Source organism: Buteo buteo, chromosome 1 (assembly GCF_964188355.1).
Source record: "Buteo buteo chromosome 1, bButBut1.hap1.1, whole genome shotgun sequence".
NCBI classification, from domain to species: domain Eukaryota; kingdom Metazoa; phylum Chordata; class Aves; order Accipitriformes; family Accipitridae; genus Buteo; species Buteo buteo.
This window is the reverse complement of record NC_134171.1, coordinates 73709985-73730071: the sequence shown is the minus strand read 5'-3', so window position 1 is coordinate 73730071 and position 20087 is coordinate 73709985. Positions and strand designations below refer to the sequence as shown.

Sequence of the window (20087 nt, the reverse complement as noted above, 5' to 3'; positions counted from 1 at the left end):
CCCTGAATAGAATCTTGTTCAGAAAAGATACCTACAGTAATTGACTTGAAAATCTTTTCCACTTGGACTGCCTGCAACTAGTAACCAACCCTGGAGGTATTTTTTTCCAAATTTGTACTTTCATCTTAAATTGAAATCAGCTAGTTATACCACACTTCCCTAGTTAGCTACCAAAATGTGATATGAAACTATGCAGAAAGTCCTACTAAAGTCAGAATAGATCATATCTACTATTTCTACCTTATCCACTCCGCCAGTTTTCTGGCTGAAGAAGAAAAGTAGATTGGTTCAATAAGATTTGTTCTTGACAAATCCATGCTGGCTGTCCTTATCCCCTAGATGCTTATAAATTTATTCATAATTTGTCCAGGTAAATTTCTATGTATCTCAGTTAAGCTGATTGGTCTTTATTTCCCAAGAAGCATCCTTTTCTTCTTTAAACTCCCTATGTTTGCCCTTTGCCACTCCCCTAGGACTTCTCCCGCCCTCCCTTAGTTCAAGGGGATAATTGCTAATGTTCAGAGACTTCTTAAGCTACTTCCTGAAATACTCCATGGTGAAGTAAGGAACTGACCTTATTTTACTACTTTATTTCATCCAGCTCACATACACATTCTCTCACTTGCCTTTCAGTACTCCAGCTTGTCTTCCATTTCTCCTTAACTATACTGGTTGCTATTAAGCAGTAGAACTGTGTTTTCTTTTGCCTTCCTCTAATTTTTCACATACCTGTTTGAGTTCCCCTGGTTGTTTTTATGTCTTTTGCTAGTTTTCATTTGTATTGTTTGTTAGACTTCCTGGTTATCCTCACATAGTTATGATAGCCTTAATTTTTATACTTATACTTTTAATTCTTTGTGTCTAATTTTACATGATTCCTTTGGTTTTATTTTCAGATTCTGAAAGAGACCTTAATGCTTCCCTTTTCTTCTGCTATGCATTCCTCTGTAACCACCATCTCTTCTGCACTTTCCATGCCAAGTGCTCTCAGAGGCCACACTTTTGACAAGTGAATATTGTATTAATGGGTACTCAGAAGAGAACACATTTGTGCAGTAGTTGTAAGTGAAAGGGTGCTATCCCCGTTTAAATTCTCAGGATGGTATTGAACAATTTGTAAGTAAGTTAATTGTCCCTGTCTCGCTGTTCTTGCTTCTTTTCCATTTCTTAGAACTGTGAACTGCATCATGTGACAATTATTTCTCTTCAATTGCCTTTCAGCCTTCGCATGCTCGATCTGCTCTCCCTTACCTTTGCAGTGAACATTACATCGAAGTTGCCTCCTCTGAGATAAGAAACTGGCCTCCACGATTTCAAGAACTTGTTCATGTCTACTGTGTTACCAGTGAATAGCCGAGCATTTAAAGTGCCTCCTTCATTAGAACAGGACACATCCTTTGACCGCTTCCCTCAGTTTTTCCAAATCCTCATTCACCACTCTAATTCAGTGACCTGTAGTCAGTGCAGGAAGCCTGGACTTCTCCTTCTGTTGTCTTAACCCTGACTCTCTATTCTTCCTCAAGTTTAGGCAAGCAAACTGCCTCACCTCTCTGAGAATTTGTCTTAGTTTTCTAGCCAGCGTTAAAGGATGGTTTTACAGACTGTTACACAGTATATTCATAGAGATGATGATAACTCAGAAGAGTGTTTCAAACCCATTCCCCAGTCACCCCTGCAGATTAAACTGTTGCAGCCTCTGAGAAGCTTATTGTTATGCTCACATTAACAGCAATAAAATACCAAGTAGACTACAAGGCCTAGGAATGGGCAAAGCCCAATGCCAAGGAACCCCAAACCAAAAAGGTGCAATCAAATTTCTCAAAATCTCACCAACACAACCCATTTTGTAGTAATTAAAGAGTTCAGCTTTCCCCTTAGTTTAGTTATCCCCTAGAATATTTAGCTATTCTGTTGGAATATTCCATTTTCCAATACAAAAGCATTTCTCTGTATGAGCTGACAATCTGATTCACTCCTTTTCCCTCCCCTACTGCTTACAAACCCCTCTCCCTACCCTTCGATCCTTCCACACAGTGAGCTCTCTAAATAGGTCACACAGTGAATTAATTTTCATTTGTTGTACAAAAAGTCTCATCTATTCAGATCTTATCTACTAACTGTATCACCACATTTCACTTCAGATGACTTTAAACAGGGACCACCAGAAGCATTTTATTTTTTTCAGACTGAGTTCAAAATCTTGATTATAGCTTAGAAAGAAGTATTATTATTAGTAGTACATTTATCTGGAAGACAGATTTAATCCTACGAAGTGTTAAGAGGCTCAATAAAGGGTCTGTCAAGTATTTCCACATGCTTTGATAAATGCCATTATGTGTATGCCAAATGAATACTATTAATATGGATGATTAAAAAATTAAGAACTTATTTGTTCATCCTTCATCACCAAGAGATGAATTTGCATTTTGATTTTTGCATTTTGGAAAGCAGTTTTTACTGAGCTAGAAAACCTCTAAAGCAAAATAAAATAAAACAAAACAAAACAACTCTGACCTTCAGATAGAGAAATACTTGATAGCATTTTGATTCTTTTTGGGTTTCCAGCATAGGATTTGACTATTGAAATTTCAATGATACAAATCTACAAAGAGAAATGGGGCTGACTCCTCTGAAAAACAATGAGACAGTACCATCAAGTTTCTCCCGTATTTTTATCAGAACATGAGCAATCTTGACTCTAGCTTCTTAATCAAAAAAACCTTGAAAGAATACCACAACTGAATCTGTAGTAAAGGGTTCAACATAAATTTCAGGCAAGGTGGATCATTTAATCAGAAAATCTCAGCAATAAGTAGTAAATTTCCTAATGTGAGATATTAACATATTAATTACAAAGCTGTAGACTTGAAAAGGCTTTAAAGTCACCTCCCCAGTGGAAAGTGAACAATTTTCAGATCATGGAAGACATTTTGAAACTAAAAGCTACATGGCTTTTCAAGCATTTTTTTCTTTCTTCCTTTTTTGTTTGTTTGTTTGGTTTAGTTTGTTGTTGTTATACAATCTTTCTGGATATTAGGATGTTTTGTTTATACTGAGAAGAATGAATGAACTTTTGTGTTACGTGGTCCCTACAACTGATATTGAAGGATATGTTACTTAAAAGTCAGGAAGGATCAATAAAAGAATTAGCTTAAAAAGGCTTCTAAGAGAAACTTCTTGAAAGTATTCAAGCTTCCAGCAAATTATATTGATGTAAATCCTATCAGATCAGAGTATTTTAAGAAATAGATGATAAAAGGATGACTAATGGGCCAATAAAAACAGTTAGCATGCCCATGTGATGACTTCCATTATAATACAATAATGTTGCCTTGTCTAAAATATATTAATTTCAGCAAGTTCTAAAAGCTGCAGAAATACCGGTAGTTTATGTAACTAGCCAATTCATGTCTCAATCAACTACTTTTTCAACTAGTTGCAATTTTATCTCAAGTGCTTTAATCATCAATGGACAGGGACCTTATTAAAGTGTTGATATTTAACGCTTTAAAATAACTCCGCAGTATTGCCAGATCCTCTTATGAATGCACATTAATGCTAATTAGACACCAAAGTTATTTATCTAAAATTGTGATCAACAGAGGGTATTGATATCTACTACATAAAGTAGATATCCCTCTATAAATCTAGTACTCTATAGCCACCCAGTTTATTATCAGGATACACTCCTATGAATAAAAGTGGAGCTGCACTATCTCTTTTTAGAAGAAAAAAAAAATATTGCCATATCTATAAGCCTTTGAATGTTCATTAAATTAAAAAAACACCAAAACTTTCACATGCTATGAATTGTCACCCAGACATGGCCTTGAATAGAAAACACTGTCAACTACACAGAAAAAGTCTTTGTGTTTTCCTTTTCCCCTGCTCTCTTAGTTTTCCACAACATGCTAATGACTGGCATGGAGAAGTACTGCCAGTCTGTCCAGTTTGACTGCTAAATTTCAAGCAGCAAAACATACCAAAAAGTAGGAAATAGTGTCAATTAGAGAAAGGCTTTTGCATTTTCTCTTTCCCTTATTCCTGTTGTAATCAACCAGTATCAGATTAGCTAACACTAGTACTTAAAAAAAAATTATGTTAATGAGAACACCATAAATCAGAGCAAATTACTTGTTAAGAACAGTTTCTGGCCTATAACTCCCACCTAAATACTTTCTTTTAGCCAACTATACAGAAATTACAGGTGTTGAACATAAGTTGATACACACTTTATATCCACAGATAGAGAAAAAAATGTTCATTGTTCAGCTTTTTAAATGTGTTCCTTGGCAGACAAAAAAAAGATGTCTATCTGACAGCCAAAATGACTAAGAACAGTAGTGATAGCTCACTTATTGCTAGGGGATTTCTAATTTGTTCTCTTCATAAAAGTTTAATGCTTGACTTTAATTTTGTGGTTTCTAAATTCACAGGGACACAGCCAGAATTTCAAACCCGATATACATTTCTGAGAAGAAAACAGAAATGAATCTGTTTATCTTTCCTTCTTGAGTATAAATGGCCTTTCTATAGACCTTCAAAGTTAAGTGAATAGTGGTTTAAATATTTTAAGTACTCCATTTTATAGTGCTGACAAAACTTGGCATTTTGCCAAGTAAAACTGTGTTCTAATGATCAATTGCCTTGTATTCCCTTAAAGAAAATCACCATAGCCCCAAAAATGCAGTTAAATCATTCTGATATTTCAACTGTCAAATCCATATGAGAAACAAACTTGTTTTAAACAGAATGGCAAGACAGAGATTTATAATGGCTTTCCTTCTTAAGAAACTTTCCCTGAACTTGAAGGTTCTCTAAAACCTTAGGATAAAGACCTTATCAGTATAATCTAAGTAACTGCGATTCTAAGTTCACACACATGCATAACAGGCATTTGTTTTCAGAAAGCTAGTTTATCACTACCATAGCAGTATAATACACAAAAAAAATTCTACTCTTCATGTATGGATACAAATATGAGAAACAAAAAAATCTTGAGTTCGAGTGTTAAAGAATAAACCACAAACATATTCTAATTTTCAATGGGAAAGACCTCCTCATCACACTTTCCTCTTAGCTGAAAAGCAACTAAATATTTTCTTGTTCTGCTATTTAAAGAAAAATCAGAAGAGATCTCCAGTTGCAAAATGAAAGTTGCTTGTTACATGTGATTATTAAAGAGAACAAGGTGTCTGTGATCATTTACGTTAACTTTTCACTGAAGATGAATTTTGTGACTAAATGCTTTCCAGTACTTCTCCATTCTGATTTGCTGTGTCAGAGATGGACAGTGGAAACTAAAATTTGTTAAGAGTTTTGCAGTAAAATAATTTTGATTCGGAAAATGCCAGGCATTTCGGAAGCAGTTATTTGGAAAAAGTTGATTTAAAAAAAAAAGTTTTTACTGTAACTCAGTTAAATTCCTTGTTAAATTCCTAGAGTGAACAAGAAAAATCCCAGAATAGCCAACTAAATGTTATAGTATTCACTCTACAATGAAAATGTCTTCTTGCCTTGACAGCAACAGACATCTGTCCCTGTGCCACTAGCAGTTCTGCAAAGTGCCTGGTGATACTGCAGTTATGACATCCAGCCCTCCAGCATCTATTACCTTCCAGTTGTACCTGCAAGAACTCTTCTGTAATCACCATAGCTTCCTCAGTGTTATCATCACCCAGTTTCTTAAACAAGTAAGATAATTCTGACAAGACAGTAATTTCTTTGTTTAGAGCATCTGCAATAACAAGTACAGAAGAGTAATGAAGAGTTAATATATGGCATAACTCTAGCTATTGGTCCAGTTTTGCACCTGAATCTCTTTCACAAAATATATACAAAATCAAATCAAAGAAGGTTTTGACAAGGGGAAGGATGTGACTCTGTTCTGACAATTCTGAAAGTACATTGATCAATTAAACCCTGAATATATCACATTTTCTTTATTGCTTATTCATAGAGGCAAAGTGTATTGATACTCCCAATGAGTGGAAGGTTTAAAAAACAATAGACTTTTTTCTATATTTTTTTGGTCTTGTATCTACCTCCGTCAGGCTGAGCTCAAGTGTGACCAATACCAGTACAATATTCATGTTAGCTTTTTCCCTTTCCCCTAAAAACTCCTTATTTGTCTCTCTTAGTTTATTTTATTCCTTTTTGTAGCTTTTTTTTTTTTGTCACCTGGTTTTGTCAGAAAGGACTGAGATTTATATTTTTCTCTTTTTCTTTTTTTTTGTCACAGCTTTGAGTCCACGGATATAGAAGCAGTGATAGAAGAAATGACTTAAACAAAAAAACCCTGACACCTGTGCAACTATATCATGTTCTGGTGTGTCTGATGTCTCTCTTCCCTCAGTATTGAAGTCTAAATTATGAGTCTGCAAGAGAAAAAGAAACAATTTTCTAAGCCTTTGTGGTTTTTTTTTTCCTCCCTATGTCCTCACACTCTCCTTTCATCTTTAGGAAATCAGCATTGTTCCCCAACTGTAAAAATAAGAGTATAATCTCAAGGCTACATCTCCTAAAATTTCTTGCAGTTAAAATATGGCTGACTAATCCTCAGCTGGAATCAGAGTCTGCATTCTCCAAAAAATTCCATTAAAAAAACTATCCCCCAGAGAGATGAAATAATGCTGATATTAATTCCTGTTCAATTCAGAAAGAATTACCTTGATATTCTACTTAATATATTTTTGTAAAGAAATTGTCATTAAAAGGCGGTTATTCCAAAGAGTTGGCATTCTGCCACTGCCTCTCTCACCTTCCAGTTATACCAAGATTACCTTTGTAGAAATTAACACATCTACATCAAAATAAATTTCCTTTTGTTGAGAGGATAAACTAGTGCTGGATCTTTCTGGATATGTTATGTTTATGCTGCAGGTTTGTAGCGGCACTAGTTTGTACCACAGTATTTGTACCACAATTTTTCCTGAAGCACAGTATAAAAACAGCATCTTTAATCCTTGTGTTACATACAACTACCCTTCCAGTCATCCTTGAACAGAGATAGGTTTCTGATGTTATTTTTTAAAATATTTTCCTATTGTATAGTGTCTAGAATGTATTTGGCTAAACTATTTTTTTCTGAGTAGGTCTGGATGTTTGCAAAATGTTAAGAAAATACAAAGTTTCAGTACAGGTTTAATATGGTTTGCTTAATGAGAGAGTAAATCAGTCCTTAGGGTTGAAAGACTTCTTTAAAACTCCAGTGGACATTTAATTCTGTCAAATGGTCCTGCTGTGAAACAGCAGAAGTATTTTCTACAGTTCTATGGAGCAGATACACAACAAGACTCTTTCATTACACAATTGGTAGCACAAACTCTAGAGCAAAATGGCTAACTCGATTTCTCACCAGACTTTTCTGATGTAGCTTTGTTACGACTGATCTCAGCCTCCTGTCATTACTTTTCTTCTTGCTTTCATCAGAATATGCATATAATGAGTATGGAAGTATTTCCCTCTAGACTTCTAGGATTTTACAAGAACTTTCTGTTCAAAGCTAGGAATGTGACATAGCATTCAATCAATCCTTTCAAAGATATGTAATTTCCTTAGTATGTGGAAAGATTTCACTTGTGAGTGGAAAGAAATTGAATTGCCTTATTACCTTATTTTAAATTCCAATCTCAAGTAGTTTTCTTTACTAGATCTGTCTTAATTTTTAGAGTATAATTATCTTGACAGAATTTATTTATTTTTACAAATACAAAATGAATTTTAGCATGAAAAAATTAACTCTCCATAAAGCAAGAATTCAATTTTCAATGTAGTAGTACTTCCAAGGTAATTTGTTTAAAAGGAAATATGACACTTTAGAAATCTGCTTGATTATACAGATGTGTTAAAAATGACCAGCAGTTTCCTGGATGTTGCAAAACAGTTCAGTTCTTCCAATGTTAAACCATAAAGTGCATCACATTACAAATGATGCAAAGAAAATGGGGAGTAGCTAACCTTACCAAAGGGAAGATTGCTGATGATATGCAGTATGATGATACTATCTGTCCAGTAGTAAGAATCGGTCTTCTATGGAAGGATTATCAAGTTTAGAGATCAGTACATGTAGTTAATTTCCCATTCATTTCGTACTCTTCCTTGGGTTCCAGCTGATTACTGCAATCTTTCCATTTGTTGAATGGGTGGGATGGTACTTATTTTGTAAAATACTTCGAAACTTTTGAAGTGCTAAAAGTTGAAACATGACTCTAGACTTTTTTCCAGTGGGGAAACAGAGAAAGTTGCAGTCACTTAATCTATTTTTTGAAAAGCTAGTTATGTGGATGCTCTAAAGAAAGAATAAACCCAGTAGCTAAGAAGCATATGCATCAGTCATTCATTCTCATTGCTTTGCCTATCCTTTTCCTGTCTGAAATTCACTATCATCTCCTGAACAGATGTCCTCCACCTTCTCCAACTTTTTTCACATTCCTAAAAAAAGAGGTGCATACAGGAATAAGGAGTCCAAGAGAAGCAGTCTAGAATATCTTATTTCAAGATTAACAAAGTTAATATGAAGTGCATCAGGCTACAGAAGTTGTCATCATGCTGACACTCCCTCGTATTTTGTTACTTGAGTGCTCTCATCGTGTCATCTTGAATCAGTTAATAGATTTCAGTCTTTCAACTTGATAAAAGCTACATAAAGCTGTAGTATAATGTACTGATGCCCTTCACCCTGAGAGCTTGTGCAAGTTATCACCAACCAGTTTCATATTTTCAGAAGTATCACCAAATTGCTTAACTGAATCCGGTGTGTTGAATCTGTCATCTTAAACAATGGTAAGAGACAAAGCCAAGCAACAAATACTTACCCTGGGGGGTAAGTATTTGGGGCAAGGGAGAAAAAGAGATCAAAAATAATCCCCAGATTATAGATGCAAGGAATGAGTTTGTGTGAAACTGTTAGCAGTGACAAATAAGAAGGAAGATGAAAGGGTTCAGTCAAAATCAAAAAGTTTGTTCTGGCCACAATTCCTTGCTTGACCTTGAAGACAAAGAAGCTAAAATGTTGGACTGGCTGGAAATGTGTGGTGTAGTGACTCAGTATGCAAGGACACCACCATTCCCTTTTGAGTAAATAGCAGGTGCTTTCCATGGTAACCAGGTAAACTTATTTTAAGGATCATCACTTTCCACAAACAGTGAATTTTTATGCTTCCTACTCCTCTAAACAAAACTTGGTCCATGAAATCCCTTGACTGTAAAAAGTTGACTTAATGTATAATTCAAAATGTAAAAACACACCCCTTTTTGACTAGAAACTACTACTATCAGAGTGTTGTGGCACAGTCATTATGTGATGTCATCATTTATAAAATAAGTTGCATATATCAGTATTTCCCAGTGTTTATAAATTAATAGGAGACTGTTTTCAAAAAGATACATAAAAACATTTGATGTATTTCACTTTTTAAGGATATGGACCAGAGGGGCACATATGTGTTTGATCTATTGATTTCTGAGTTTATATATGCATTAATAATAGCCATAGTCCTCTATAGAAGCTGCAAAAGATTTGGCCAACTGTTGAGATATTTCTTCCTTTAAGAATTTGCCTATATATCTTATCACTGATCCAGGAAAAGAGGTTGAAAAAGAACACTTTGTCTTCTACAAGACTGACACATTTTTATTCTTTTATGTGGGGAACATTAAAAATTATTCACATCATCACTATACATCCGAATCAAGAAAGAAATAACAAAATCAGTAGAAATGTTACAGAACAGAAATATTCTTTTTGACTTCCACCTAGAGAGATCTTGCCTTACCACACAGTGTGTGGTGTTTTCTGTATGCACTGACTTTTGTAATATCAGAGATTACTTAGAAGTAAAAAACAAAAGTAAATTTCTAGTGATTGAGACTGTTCTTAACATTTCTGCTTATATTTAATTAAATAAAATGGAATTTATTCAATTCTATTAACACTGGAAACAGTTTTAATCCCTTTGATCACTCAACACCTTCATATCAAAAGACTGGCTAGTACCAGATTGGGAATTATTTTTAATGTAACAGTAGGAGCTGCAAATAATTCGGCTATAGCTTCTTTGTTTTATTTATACGTTTTTGTTTTTCATAGCCTTAATATTTATGTTAAAGAGCTGGAAAGGGAAGGAGGGAGATGAGAAAACATAAAATTAATTAGGGGGTAATACATCCACTATCAGCTTCCTTCCTGTTTGGAAAGCAAGCAAATAAACAATATGCTAATTTCTCCTACTCCTGCCTTGTATTCTAAAGGCTGGACAGTATTCTAGAAGTTGATCATCTTTTATTAAATTTTTCTTTCCCAAGGTCTCTCTTCTGCCTGCTTTCATTGTTTGTTCAAGTCCCCAAGTCCCAAGGTTCAGCATTAGTTCAAAAATCCCACTTAAATCTGTTTTCTCACAGTACTGTAAATGTTATCCAGCTCTAATAAGTCCCCAGAGTGCTACAATATTTTTTCGACTTATGTTTGTAGCATCCTATATGGATGAATTCAGATACTATCAACCTTTTGATTAATACATTGTGCTTATAAGTTGTTCTAATTGTTCTTAATTTTATCTCCATAATTGGTCTTAATCGATCTCCATACTCTCATACGATATGAACTGTAGATTGGCAGAGATATATATTTCATATAAAGAATTGTATGTTTTAAGCCTAGTAGAGACTACTAAAATCAATTTGACCTTATGCATAGTACATGTCAAGTAAACACTGCATCAAATTTTTGATTGAAGTTAGAACACAACCTCTAGAAAGATGTATTTTCTAGATTTAAGATTCTGCTGAGTGAGGGATTTGCTTTGTGATTTATTACCATCAGTGGAAAAACCCTTTAATAATACTTCTAGTTAAACCAGAGAAACATTGGTTGTCAGTCAATTGATCTTGATATGACCTTTTCCTTCAGACTAAAGAGCTATGTATCATCAAAAGTCTTTTTTCCTCATACTTGTGTTAATATACCATAATTAAATTATCTTCCAAACTAATCTTGGACAGATGGAGTAAAAGAATTAAACTCTTCAATCTGTATGTCAGAATTTCTGATTCTCAAATCATTCTGATGGCTTTTTTTACCCTGCCAAATAATTTCTAATTTGTGAACTTCCATTCTGTATTGTAGATACTATACTCCAGCAAATGTCTTATGGACTTGTTTATCCACCTCAGCACAATATACTATCTATCTAATTTGAGTTAATATTTCCTTCTCTACAGTTTTAGGTTGACCTTTGCCTTCTCAAAACAGTATTTCAAGAACAGTATCTATAACCAGGACAATCTAAGACATTTTCCAAATCAGTATGCAAGATAACAGACAGTCTCCCTCCCTGTAAGGGTGACTTCCTTTACGTCTTCATCTGTTTACGCAACTGTAACTACAGCAGTAAGAAAGTGTGAAAGGTGCATGGTAAATTCAGAGCTGACCTTCAAACATGACTCAGTAGTTATAATTCCTAGGCAAGCTTCCAAAATCTTTCCTCAGGCAAGACATACAGCTATCTAAAAAATATATTTGCCTGAAATTTGTAGTATTCTTAAAGTTCAAGCCTTTTCATGATACCTGTATGTAAGAAAACGGGGAATAAGAAAAAGTAGGCAAGCTCTCATGTACACATGTCACATTTTGAAGAGTGAAAAAAAAAAAAAAAAAGAATATGCAGATGTGTGACTTGATTTTTTCTTTGTTTTCCTGGTAATAAAAAGGAGTATCTCTGGAATATATCCTGCTTCATACATATTGCTAGACTTGTTTTTTGACAGCTGTTCTGGGCAATTCACCATCCTTTTCCATATACTTTGCTTTTCCAATGAGTTTCAGAGCAGACCAGCTGTCAGAGAAAGAGTCTCGCAAACACTGCAAGCCCACAAGAATTTTTTTCTGTGCTTGATTTAGAGACCACGTCTGCTTCTTCAAAGTTATCTTTGTATCTTATTGGATGGAATGTACTTGAAAGACTATTTGATAGCAGTGAAATGGACCTTTGTTTTTAATAAGGAGATATTGTAAAGATTAGAAAAATAAAGAATTAAAGAAAAAAAACCCCAACTTTCCCAATTTCAAATTCTTGGCATAATTAAAAATTAGGGAAAATAATTCTTTCTTTTCCTTTTCCTCATTTCACTGTGCTTTGACACTTCCATTTTTGGATTACTTTCATCCATTTATGAAGCAGTACATAATGGCAGGAGATTACCACATAGGAAGGGCAAAACAATTACAATAAACTATTCAGAAAGTGAAACAAAAAGTTTCAGTCTGAGAAAAAGACCTTAACTCAAAAAGCAATGGAAAATCATAGCTTGTTCAAAAAAGAAAGAAAAAAAAAAACAACAAAAAACAACATCCCAACAGAGAACAAATTATGCTCCCCCCTCCCTTTTTGCTGCTTTTAATCACTTTTTAGTCCTGGTTCAGGTGACTACTCTATGTTTATTGAATAACTTGCCTAAACAAAAGAAGAATACAAGAGCAAGAACAGAAACTGGGTAGCAGCGTAATTTATTCTTCCTGTCTGCCTTCCTACATATTCACTAACCCACCAAACTCAGCATCTGAAGAGGGAGTAACTCTCTTCTGTTCCCTTCTATACTTGTTCACCACTGAAAAAAGGACATAGTGGGGAAAGTGGACTTTTGGGTTCACAGCATTAATTTACTCTCTTTTCTGGACTAGTCTATGAACAGAATAAGTTTTGTTGCCTTCTTTACCCAGACTATCTGATAAAACATAGCCTGACTGTAACTAATAATATATAGAGTTTCCATAAAGAATTAGTAATCTTTTAGCAGTAGATACAAATCAAGCCTGTATTTCCTAAAACCAGATTTCCTCTTACTCACTTTGCACTGTTGGTATCTAAAACATATTTGGCATAATTATTTTTCTTAATTATTCTATTTAATTGACACACTTATTCATCAGATAGAAGAAAAAAAATAACTTTTTACTTTATGGCATTGTTTCAAATCCCTGCTCTCTATGCATGTAATGTAAATCTTTCTCATTTAATCTCTTTGAAGCAAGCCCTAAAGAAGTATTGTATCTTAATGCTATTCCTCACTAATAATTATTTTATAAACCGCTGCTTCATTCTAGAAGAATTAGTTGAGTCACTTTCAGCAAAATCAAATGTATCTCTTAGGAACACATTCTGTAAGTGTCCATCCTGATTAATGTGTTACTGTTTGATCTAGCTTTTTTTTTTTTTTTTCCTTTAAACAATCCACCCCCCACCCATATCTTCAAACACAAAAGACACTCAGAATGTCAAGTTCTTCAGGATATTGGGTTAATCAGAATGATATTGAATTCTTAGGGGGAAAAAAATGTACTTCTGCTAAACAATAAATATCTACTTGGTTTTTTTCACCCTCTCATAACATGAAATAAGGAATTAAACAAGGATGAACATACAATCAGTCTGATGCAGGTATCGTTTTTCTCACATAAAATTACAGTCTCTTTTTGTATGAGTGAAGGCTGATTTGAGATGGATGAAGCGCAGCAGAAAGAACTCAACAAGGGAGCAAGGCATAAATTACTCCGCTTTAATTTGGCCAGTGGAAGTGAAAGTAAAAACCTGTTATTTACTGTCCATTATTCAAACTTATTAAATGAAATAGCTGTCACTATTTTTCTATGCCTCCACTGCAATGCAATAAAGCCTATCTAGGCCTCGGATCTAAAGGATGGATGTCAGAGGTACCCCTATAACACAGGGCAAGGAATGTGTTTTACAAAGAAGTTCTTCATAGAAACACTCTCCTCCCTCTTTGCTCACTTCAATGTAAAAATAACAGATTACAGGCATCCTTCCCTTTACATCCCCCACATCAGAGTTATTTTTAATCTTGAAAGCACAGACTATAACTTAAAAAGAAGCTCAACTTAGTCTCCTAAATCTATACTTGCTTTTCATATTTATGATTTTATAGATTTTATATGCATATAAATTTGCACATCTATATGCACATATATGAATTATATACATATATACATGTAAAACAGATTTTTATATTAAAAAAAGTAAATTGGAAACTAGGGAAGTTTCTCCATAGATAATGCATGCATAGATACGCTTAATTACACACCAGCTGAATACAAAGCAGCTCTCACTCGAATTAATACTTCTTTTGAAATCAATGTGAGTCACTGGGTGAACATCTGTCTTGAACATCAAGTCATTCAAAGATACGTAGATCTGAACCTAAGAAGCTATCATTAAATGTGTACTTTTAAAAGCATGACCAGCACACAATGCACTTATGTCTCAATTTAAGCAATAAAATTAGGTAATGTGAGATGTTCTGAAATACTTTAAGCAGTTTCACACTCCTCTCATCCTGATAATGTTCTTCTTATCTATGACACCTATAAAGATTATATTGCAGATAAGAAAAATAAAACTATTGTTTCTGTGGTAATGAATGACTCAGTTAAAGCACAGTAAAGACCTCCTTATTTCTTTTAAAGAGGCAACCAGATTTTGTTAATTTTATTTTTTTTTTTTTAGATTTTTCCTTATATGGGAGAACTATCCAGCCAAGGAAAGAAGAAATAAGCAAATAAGGCATTTGTGACCACTGTAAATACTAGTCTTTGTTTTTAAGCAGCATTCAATCTCACTTTTTTCCTTGCAATATTACATGTATAACCTAGACAATAAGCTTCCATAGACAACGTGTTCTTCATTATATTTGTACATAGAACAGAGGTGGAATTTCTGCCTAAATGTCAAGCACGCTGTGTGCATTATTTTCAGCATTGTCAGTCTGCTGTAATTAATTGCTGTCTTGAAAGCAGCAATGGAACTATCACTCAGGACTAGTTCCAGTAGTATCAGACACACAAAAAAGCACACTATATAGTAAAAAGCTGATAAATATTTCTCCTCCTATGACCATACATAGTAACTGCTACTCTTTCTATGTCCACAGCATTAGGATTTTGTGGATTTATAAAAGACTCCATAAAAATTAAATGATACCAGCCAACTTTCTTGTAATTTGAAAGGTCTAAATTTTAGTATTTCAACACTGAATTGACTAAAATACTATCTAGAAAGAAATTTCCAAAGGGTAGGTGGTAAAAGAAGCTGTGAGCCTAAGTTTGTCTCAAGAGGTTTCTGTTCTATGAGTCTTTATTTCTCCATCTTCTGATTCCTCGAACCTTGTTTAATCTTGGTTTCAGAAATACAAGAGAACTTAAAAGTTCCTAAATCTTTTATCCTCAACCAGTTCATAAGCATTTTATCAAGGTTGCTTAAAACACCATCTTTAAAGTTTCTTTTGCTACAAGAAGAGCATAAGATAGCTTTGAGGATAGAGAGGGTCATAATACTTTCAACAAAAGTAGACCTTGGCAAAAGTGAAATTCTAGGAGCAGCTCAAGAAGATTTCAGAAACTGATAGGCATTACATTACAGACTGACATTTGGCCCAGGTTTAAGCAGTAGATGACCCACCATTACAGAAACTGACCCAGGTCATCTTCAAGGGTTAACAATGAGTGCCAATCACACACCACCGGACAAGACCAGTGCCTTTCTGTGTGAGTGACTAGGATTTAACTGTGTGGAATGAAATCAGAGACTTACAGAAGGAGAAGCACAGTGTGGAGGGGAAATTCACAGCATCATGTTGAAGCAGAGACCAGAGCCACCTCCTAGGACGCAGAGAGAGAAAGGAGAGCAGGCTTCAGTGTTGCTCTGCAAGTCTGTGTGGAGACTGAACGACAACACAGGGGGATCCACTGAGGTTGAAAAAACATGAAAAGACTCAATCCATATTGAATAGGGAAGTATTGGAAAGGTTTGTTTTCATTCCAACATAGAACAGAAACAAGAACCTTGAAAACTGCAGTGAAACTGAATTGTTCTCTGAACACATGATTCAGGGACTGCTTTTTCAGCAATATCACGATTACATTCTCATCAGATGAACACTTTACCCAGATCAGATGTTGTAGGAGACAGAGTTGTTATTTCTGTTCTTAGCAGAAATAAACTACAGGAGTTCTTGTATTGTTATATCTCCTATACAGTTTTTTTTTGGTTTTGTTTTAATTTTATGCTATTCTTTTAAGACAATTCTGAGATTTGTAAGTCCTGAGGTAAAAAAAATAAAAAAAATTTCCTGTACAGGGTGCTTTTTTTGTGGGAGCTATCACTGCAAAAGAGCTTCTACACTGATCATCTGCCGAATTTAAATTTTCTGAGTTTCTATGTACACAATTTCCAAAAGTGTTGTTAAATCACTATTGACTCTAACAGAAGCACAGTTATGCTTAACTTGGTTTTCTCATCAGAGTTTTTTGCTGATGCCTGAATTTTCGGCATTTTTTGCTCTACTTTCTTTCAATGAAAATTCTTAGATGTGTTTGATAACACATCTAACATGTCTGTTTGGAAAATGTTTCTAAAATTAAGACTACCTAAATAATTGGTGATGACAGCTTTTGATTATTAGATGTATTTCTAAGAACTTTTAAGCAATTAATAACTGAAAAAGTTAAGAATTTACACTAGATTTTTTCCAGCTTATATATCTCTGAAATGATTTTACATTACTGCTGTACTAACAATTGTATTACACTAGCAAGAATTAGAGTATTTTAAAATTCTAAATCTTCACTGGCTTCATTGTTTCAAAGTCCGTTGTTTGAAAAAATTGTACATGGACATAGCTTAAATTCCCAAATAAAATATTCAGAATACTAAGCTGCAGAATTCTGTCTTGTCATTTCAGAGCTACTGATTACCATTTTATTGTTTGATTAGTTCCTCTAGTCAAATTGACCTACCTACTTTTTTTCACTAACTGTTAAGGCCAAACTCTACTTTCTTAGAGTGAATTTATGTTACTGTTTCCAGAAGGTGTCATTTATACCCAGGGACAAAGTATAGGACTGTATTATGTACAACTTTTCTTAAAAATATGGATTTTAAAATATAATGTTATTTGACTAGTGTCCTGTAAGCTGTAAGAGCTATTTTCATTTGCACTGGTTATATTTCAATCAATTTGCTAATTCATTGCTATGTTTCTTCTTGCCTTCATTAAAGCACACACGTGAACGTGCTTGATATTCGCTTTTGCTCTTTTTGTGTGCTTGTTTGTAAGATATAAAACTTTGGAATTACTAGGTTATTACATTAGCTATTTAAAAGAAATCAAACTCTAGGCTTAGACTTAAAAATAATTTATATTTGGGGGTACATAATTATACAGTATATAGATAATGTAAGCAGATCTTAAGAATTTATATGCACTGCGGTCAGCAAATATCTGCTGCTCAAGAGCTACCTATTACATTCATTGGGTTGGAGGTCTTCTCACATTGATATTTCTATAGAAGCTAAGATTTTCATTTTCACATACACACAAAAGCCCCACTGACTTTTGTATACAGAGTATAAATGCATAGCTAGAGTATACGTCTAAACAGACATCAAGACGTAGGCATAAAGGCAGCAAGAGCCTCTAAAATTATGCCATGAGATATACATCTTCAGAAGTACATATCAAAAGATGATAAAGACCTGTTGCTGTGGCCAAAACCCAAAAGGGTAGAATTCCTTCTAACGTTCACTCACTATCTCTTTCTAAAAATCCCATAGTGAGACAATGAAGCATATTATAAAATGACCAAAATCACCATCCTAATGATAAGGTTCAGGAACCTGCATTTCAAGATGTGTCTGTATAAAAGATGAAACACGCTTATGCTGCACAAAAATACTTGTTTAAACCTGGATCAGTAAACAGCTGTAAGCCTTGCAATTCTAAATGCCACGTACCTGATTCACGCAGTATCTTTCACATCTCTGGTAAACAATACAGCTATTTCACCAGAATGATCAAAGTTCACCTGTCATCATGAGATACCTGCAAACAGCCATCAGTCGACATGTAACAGAGATGCTATGAGAATTAGTATTACCAAAATGTATTAACAACTGGCTGTATCTACACTGCATTACAAAAGAAATGAAACCAGAATCCATTTGGAGGCCTTGTATTTCTAGCATAACCATGCTGTCCTGTAATGCAGTATTGTCATTGCTAGTAACCAGCTATAAGCTATGTATGCAGTGAATTCGCAAGGCCTCAGGGCTCAGGCTTCTCAGACCTGCCCTGTCTCAACTTTTCTTGAACTGCCTGCAGCTTTGTCTTACTAAGTTTTGCTGTGACAGTAATTTTTCTGCTGATCAGCATTTTTTGTAATAGGACCAAGAAAAGCAGGAGTGTGAGCAAAACTCCCAAGAAAAGGGATAAAATCTAAGCAGCATGTACTAAGAAGTATGTGTGTAACAATTTTAACTTAGACTTTATATATACAAACTTATATAAATTTATATGTAAGGTGTGCTGTGTTCTGCCCATAAACAAGATTGTGAGTGTAGCAATAATGTGCAGCATGTTGCCTTCAAGCACTGCATGGTGTTACAAGGAAAATGTCTGAAACTCACAGCTGGGTGATGACAATAGCTTTGGTAAAAAGTGACAAATACTCTCAAAATTATTTCATCCATCCTCCCACTATCTGAAAGTAATTGACAAAAAAACCTGCTGAAAAGAACATTTCTTAATTCTTTCCTACTTTCCCCAAGCTACCTGACATACTCATGCCATTTAAAGATTTCTCAGAACATGTCTGAGTTCAGATGGCAGAATATAAAACATTTTAATCCAGGAAAAAATGTAATGAGGTACTTTACTCGGTAACTATAACATAATATCTAACCTGTCAACAAAGTAATATTTTAAAATGGTACCTGTCACAGAATATAACGTTATAGGAATATGTTCGTGCTCAACTGGTTTTACCAATGTTTTTAAGAAAAACTTTAAACAAAGCAATGTTTCAAAGAATGCATTATCTTAAGGTTGATGATGACGCAGAGATCCTTAGGTAAGGGACAAGATACAAAGAAAAATTGCTTATCTGGTTTCTGATAGCTAGATCTAGTATTTGCAATCTATATGACTTCTTAACTAAAATCACAGTGGCTAAATCTGTGGATTATTGAAAAACTAATTTCTGAATTTCTTTTACAAAAATATTGACAAAGATTATTAGAAATGTTTAGGTATCTGGCAGGTAACACACCATCTTCCTAAAGGGTTGCACTGTGACCATTTACAGATATGGTTTAAAAATGTTCAAAACTCACATTTCACTCAAAAAATACTCTCCCATCCCCCAGTTACTTACAAAGATATATTCTGATTGAATAAACTTTTTTTATGTGGCTCCTACAATACATCAGTATAATTCTTTTACTGAGAGAATCAAATCTAAGAGCACTTCACTGATGAAGTCCAACCATTGCATCACTCATCCCTATTTCACATTTCTTGCCTTACTCTGTGGGGGCAGGAGAATTTCCCTCCTTTTTGGAAATACGTAACAAACTCCAAGTTTTTATCCACCTCTTCTCTGACTTTGTGTATTTTATATGCCAGATTTTTGTTCTTGAGGCACACTGCTCACCTTCATTTTAAACAGAGCATTAAGTAAATATAAAATAATCAATAGAAGAGGTAAAAACAACAATGCATATATTGGAATTTTAATATAGAGTCTGAGATCATCTAATCAAGAAATATGCAGTACATTCCAGATTAGTTAATCGGTCTTGACTGACTCAGATGTAATGGCCAACGAACAGATTTCCATACTGTGCTAAGACAGGGCATCCCTACTCCTTCTCCCTTTTATTAGCCACAGATGTAACTAACCCAGATGTTTTAAAATTAGTAAGGACTGCAATTTAATTTGCATTGATTGGCACTTCTTATTTGATATACTCACATAGACTGTTTTTCTTTGCCTGAGCTGCTTACACTAAAACACCCACAAATTCTATAACACACAGTACCATGAACAGCGTTAAGATTTCTCTTTGCAGTTCAGTCCTCATTTCATTCCCTTTTAATTTCAGAGAAGATTCTGAGAATGTGATAGGATAGCCTGGGATTTTTTCCTTTTTTTTTTTTTTTTGTATGTAAACTTAAAATTACTGCTATAACCAGTAAAAATACAGACAAATACCACAAATGTACCCCAAAAGCATATT

The 20087-nt window shown here is 34.4% G+C and overlaps 1 long non-coding RNA gene across 1 annotated transcript in view; it reads right to left on the bottom strand.

The window, feature by feature from the left end:
- Positions 1 to 20087, bottom strand: part of LOC142029682 (uncharacterized) — a 97808-nt gene that overhangs the window by 70166 nt on the left and 7555 nt on the right. The window contains exons 2-3 of the long non-coding RNA XR_012649982.1: positions 17805 to 17892; positions 15603 to 15670 (exon numbers count right to left, since the gene is read on the bottom strand). This is a non-coding gene — a long non-coding RNA (uncharacterized LOC142029682). The remainder of the gene's footprint in view (positions 1 to 15602; positions 15671 to 17804; positions 17893 to 20087) is intronic.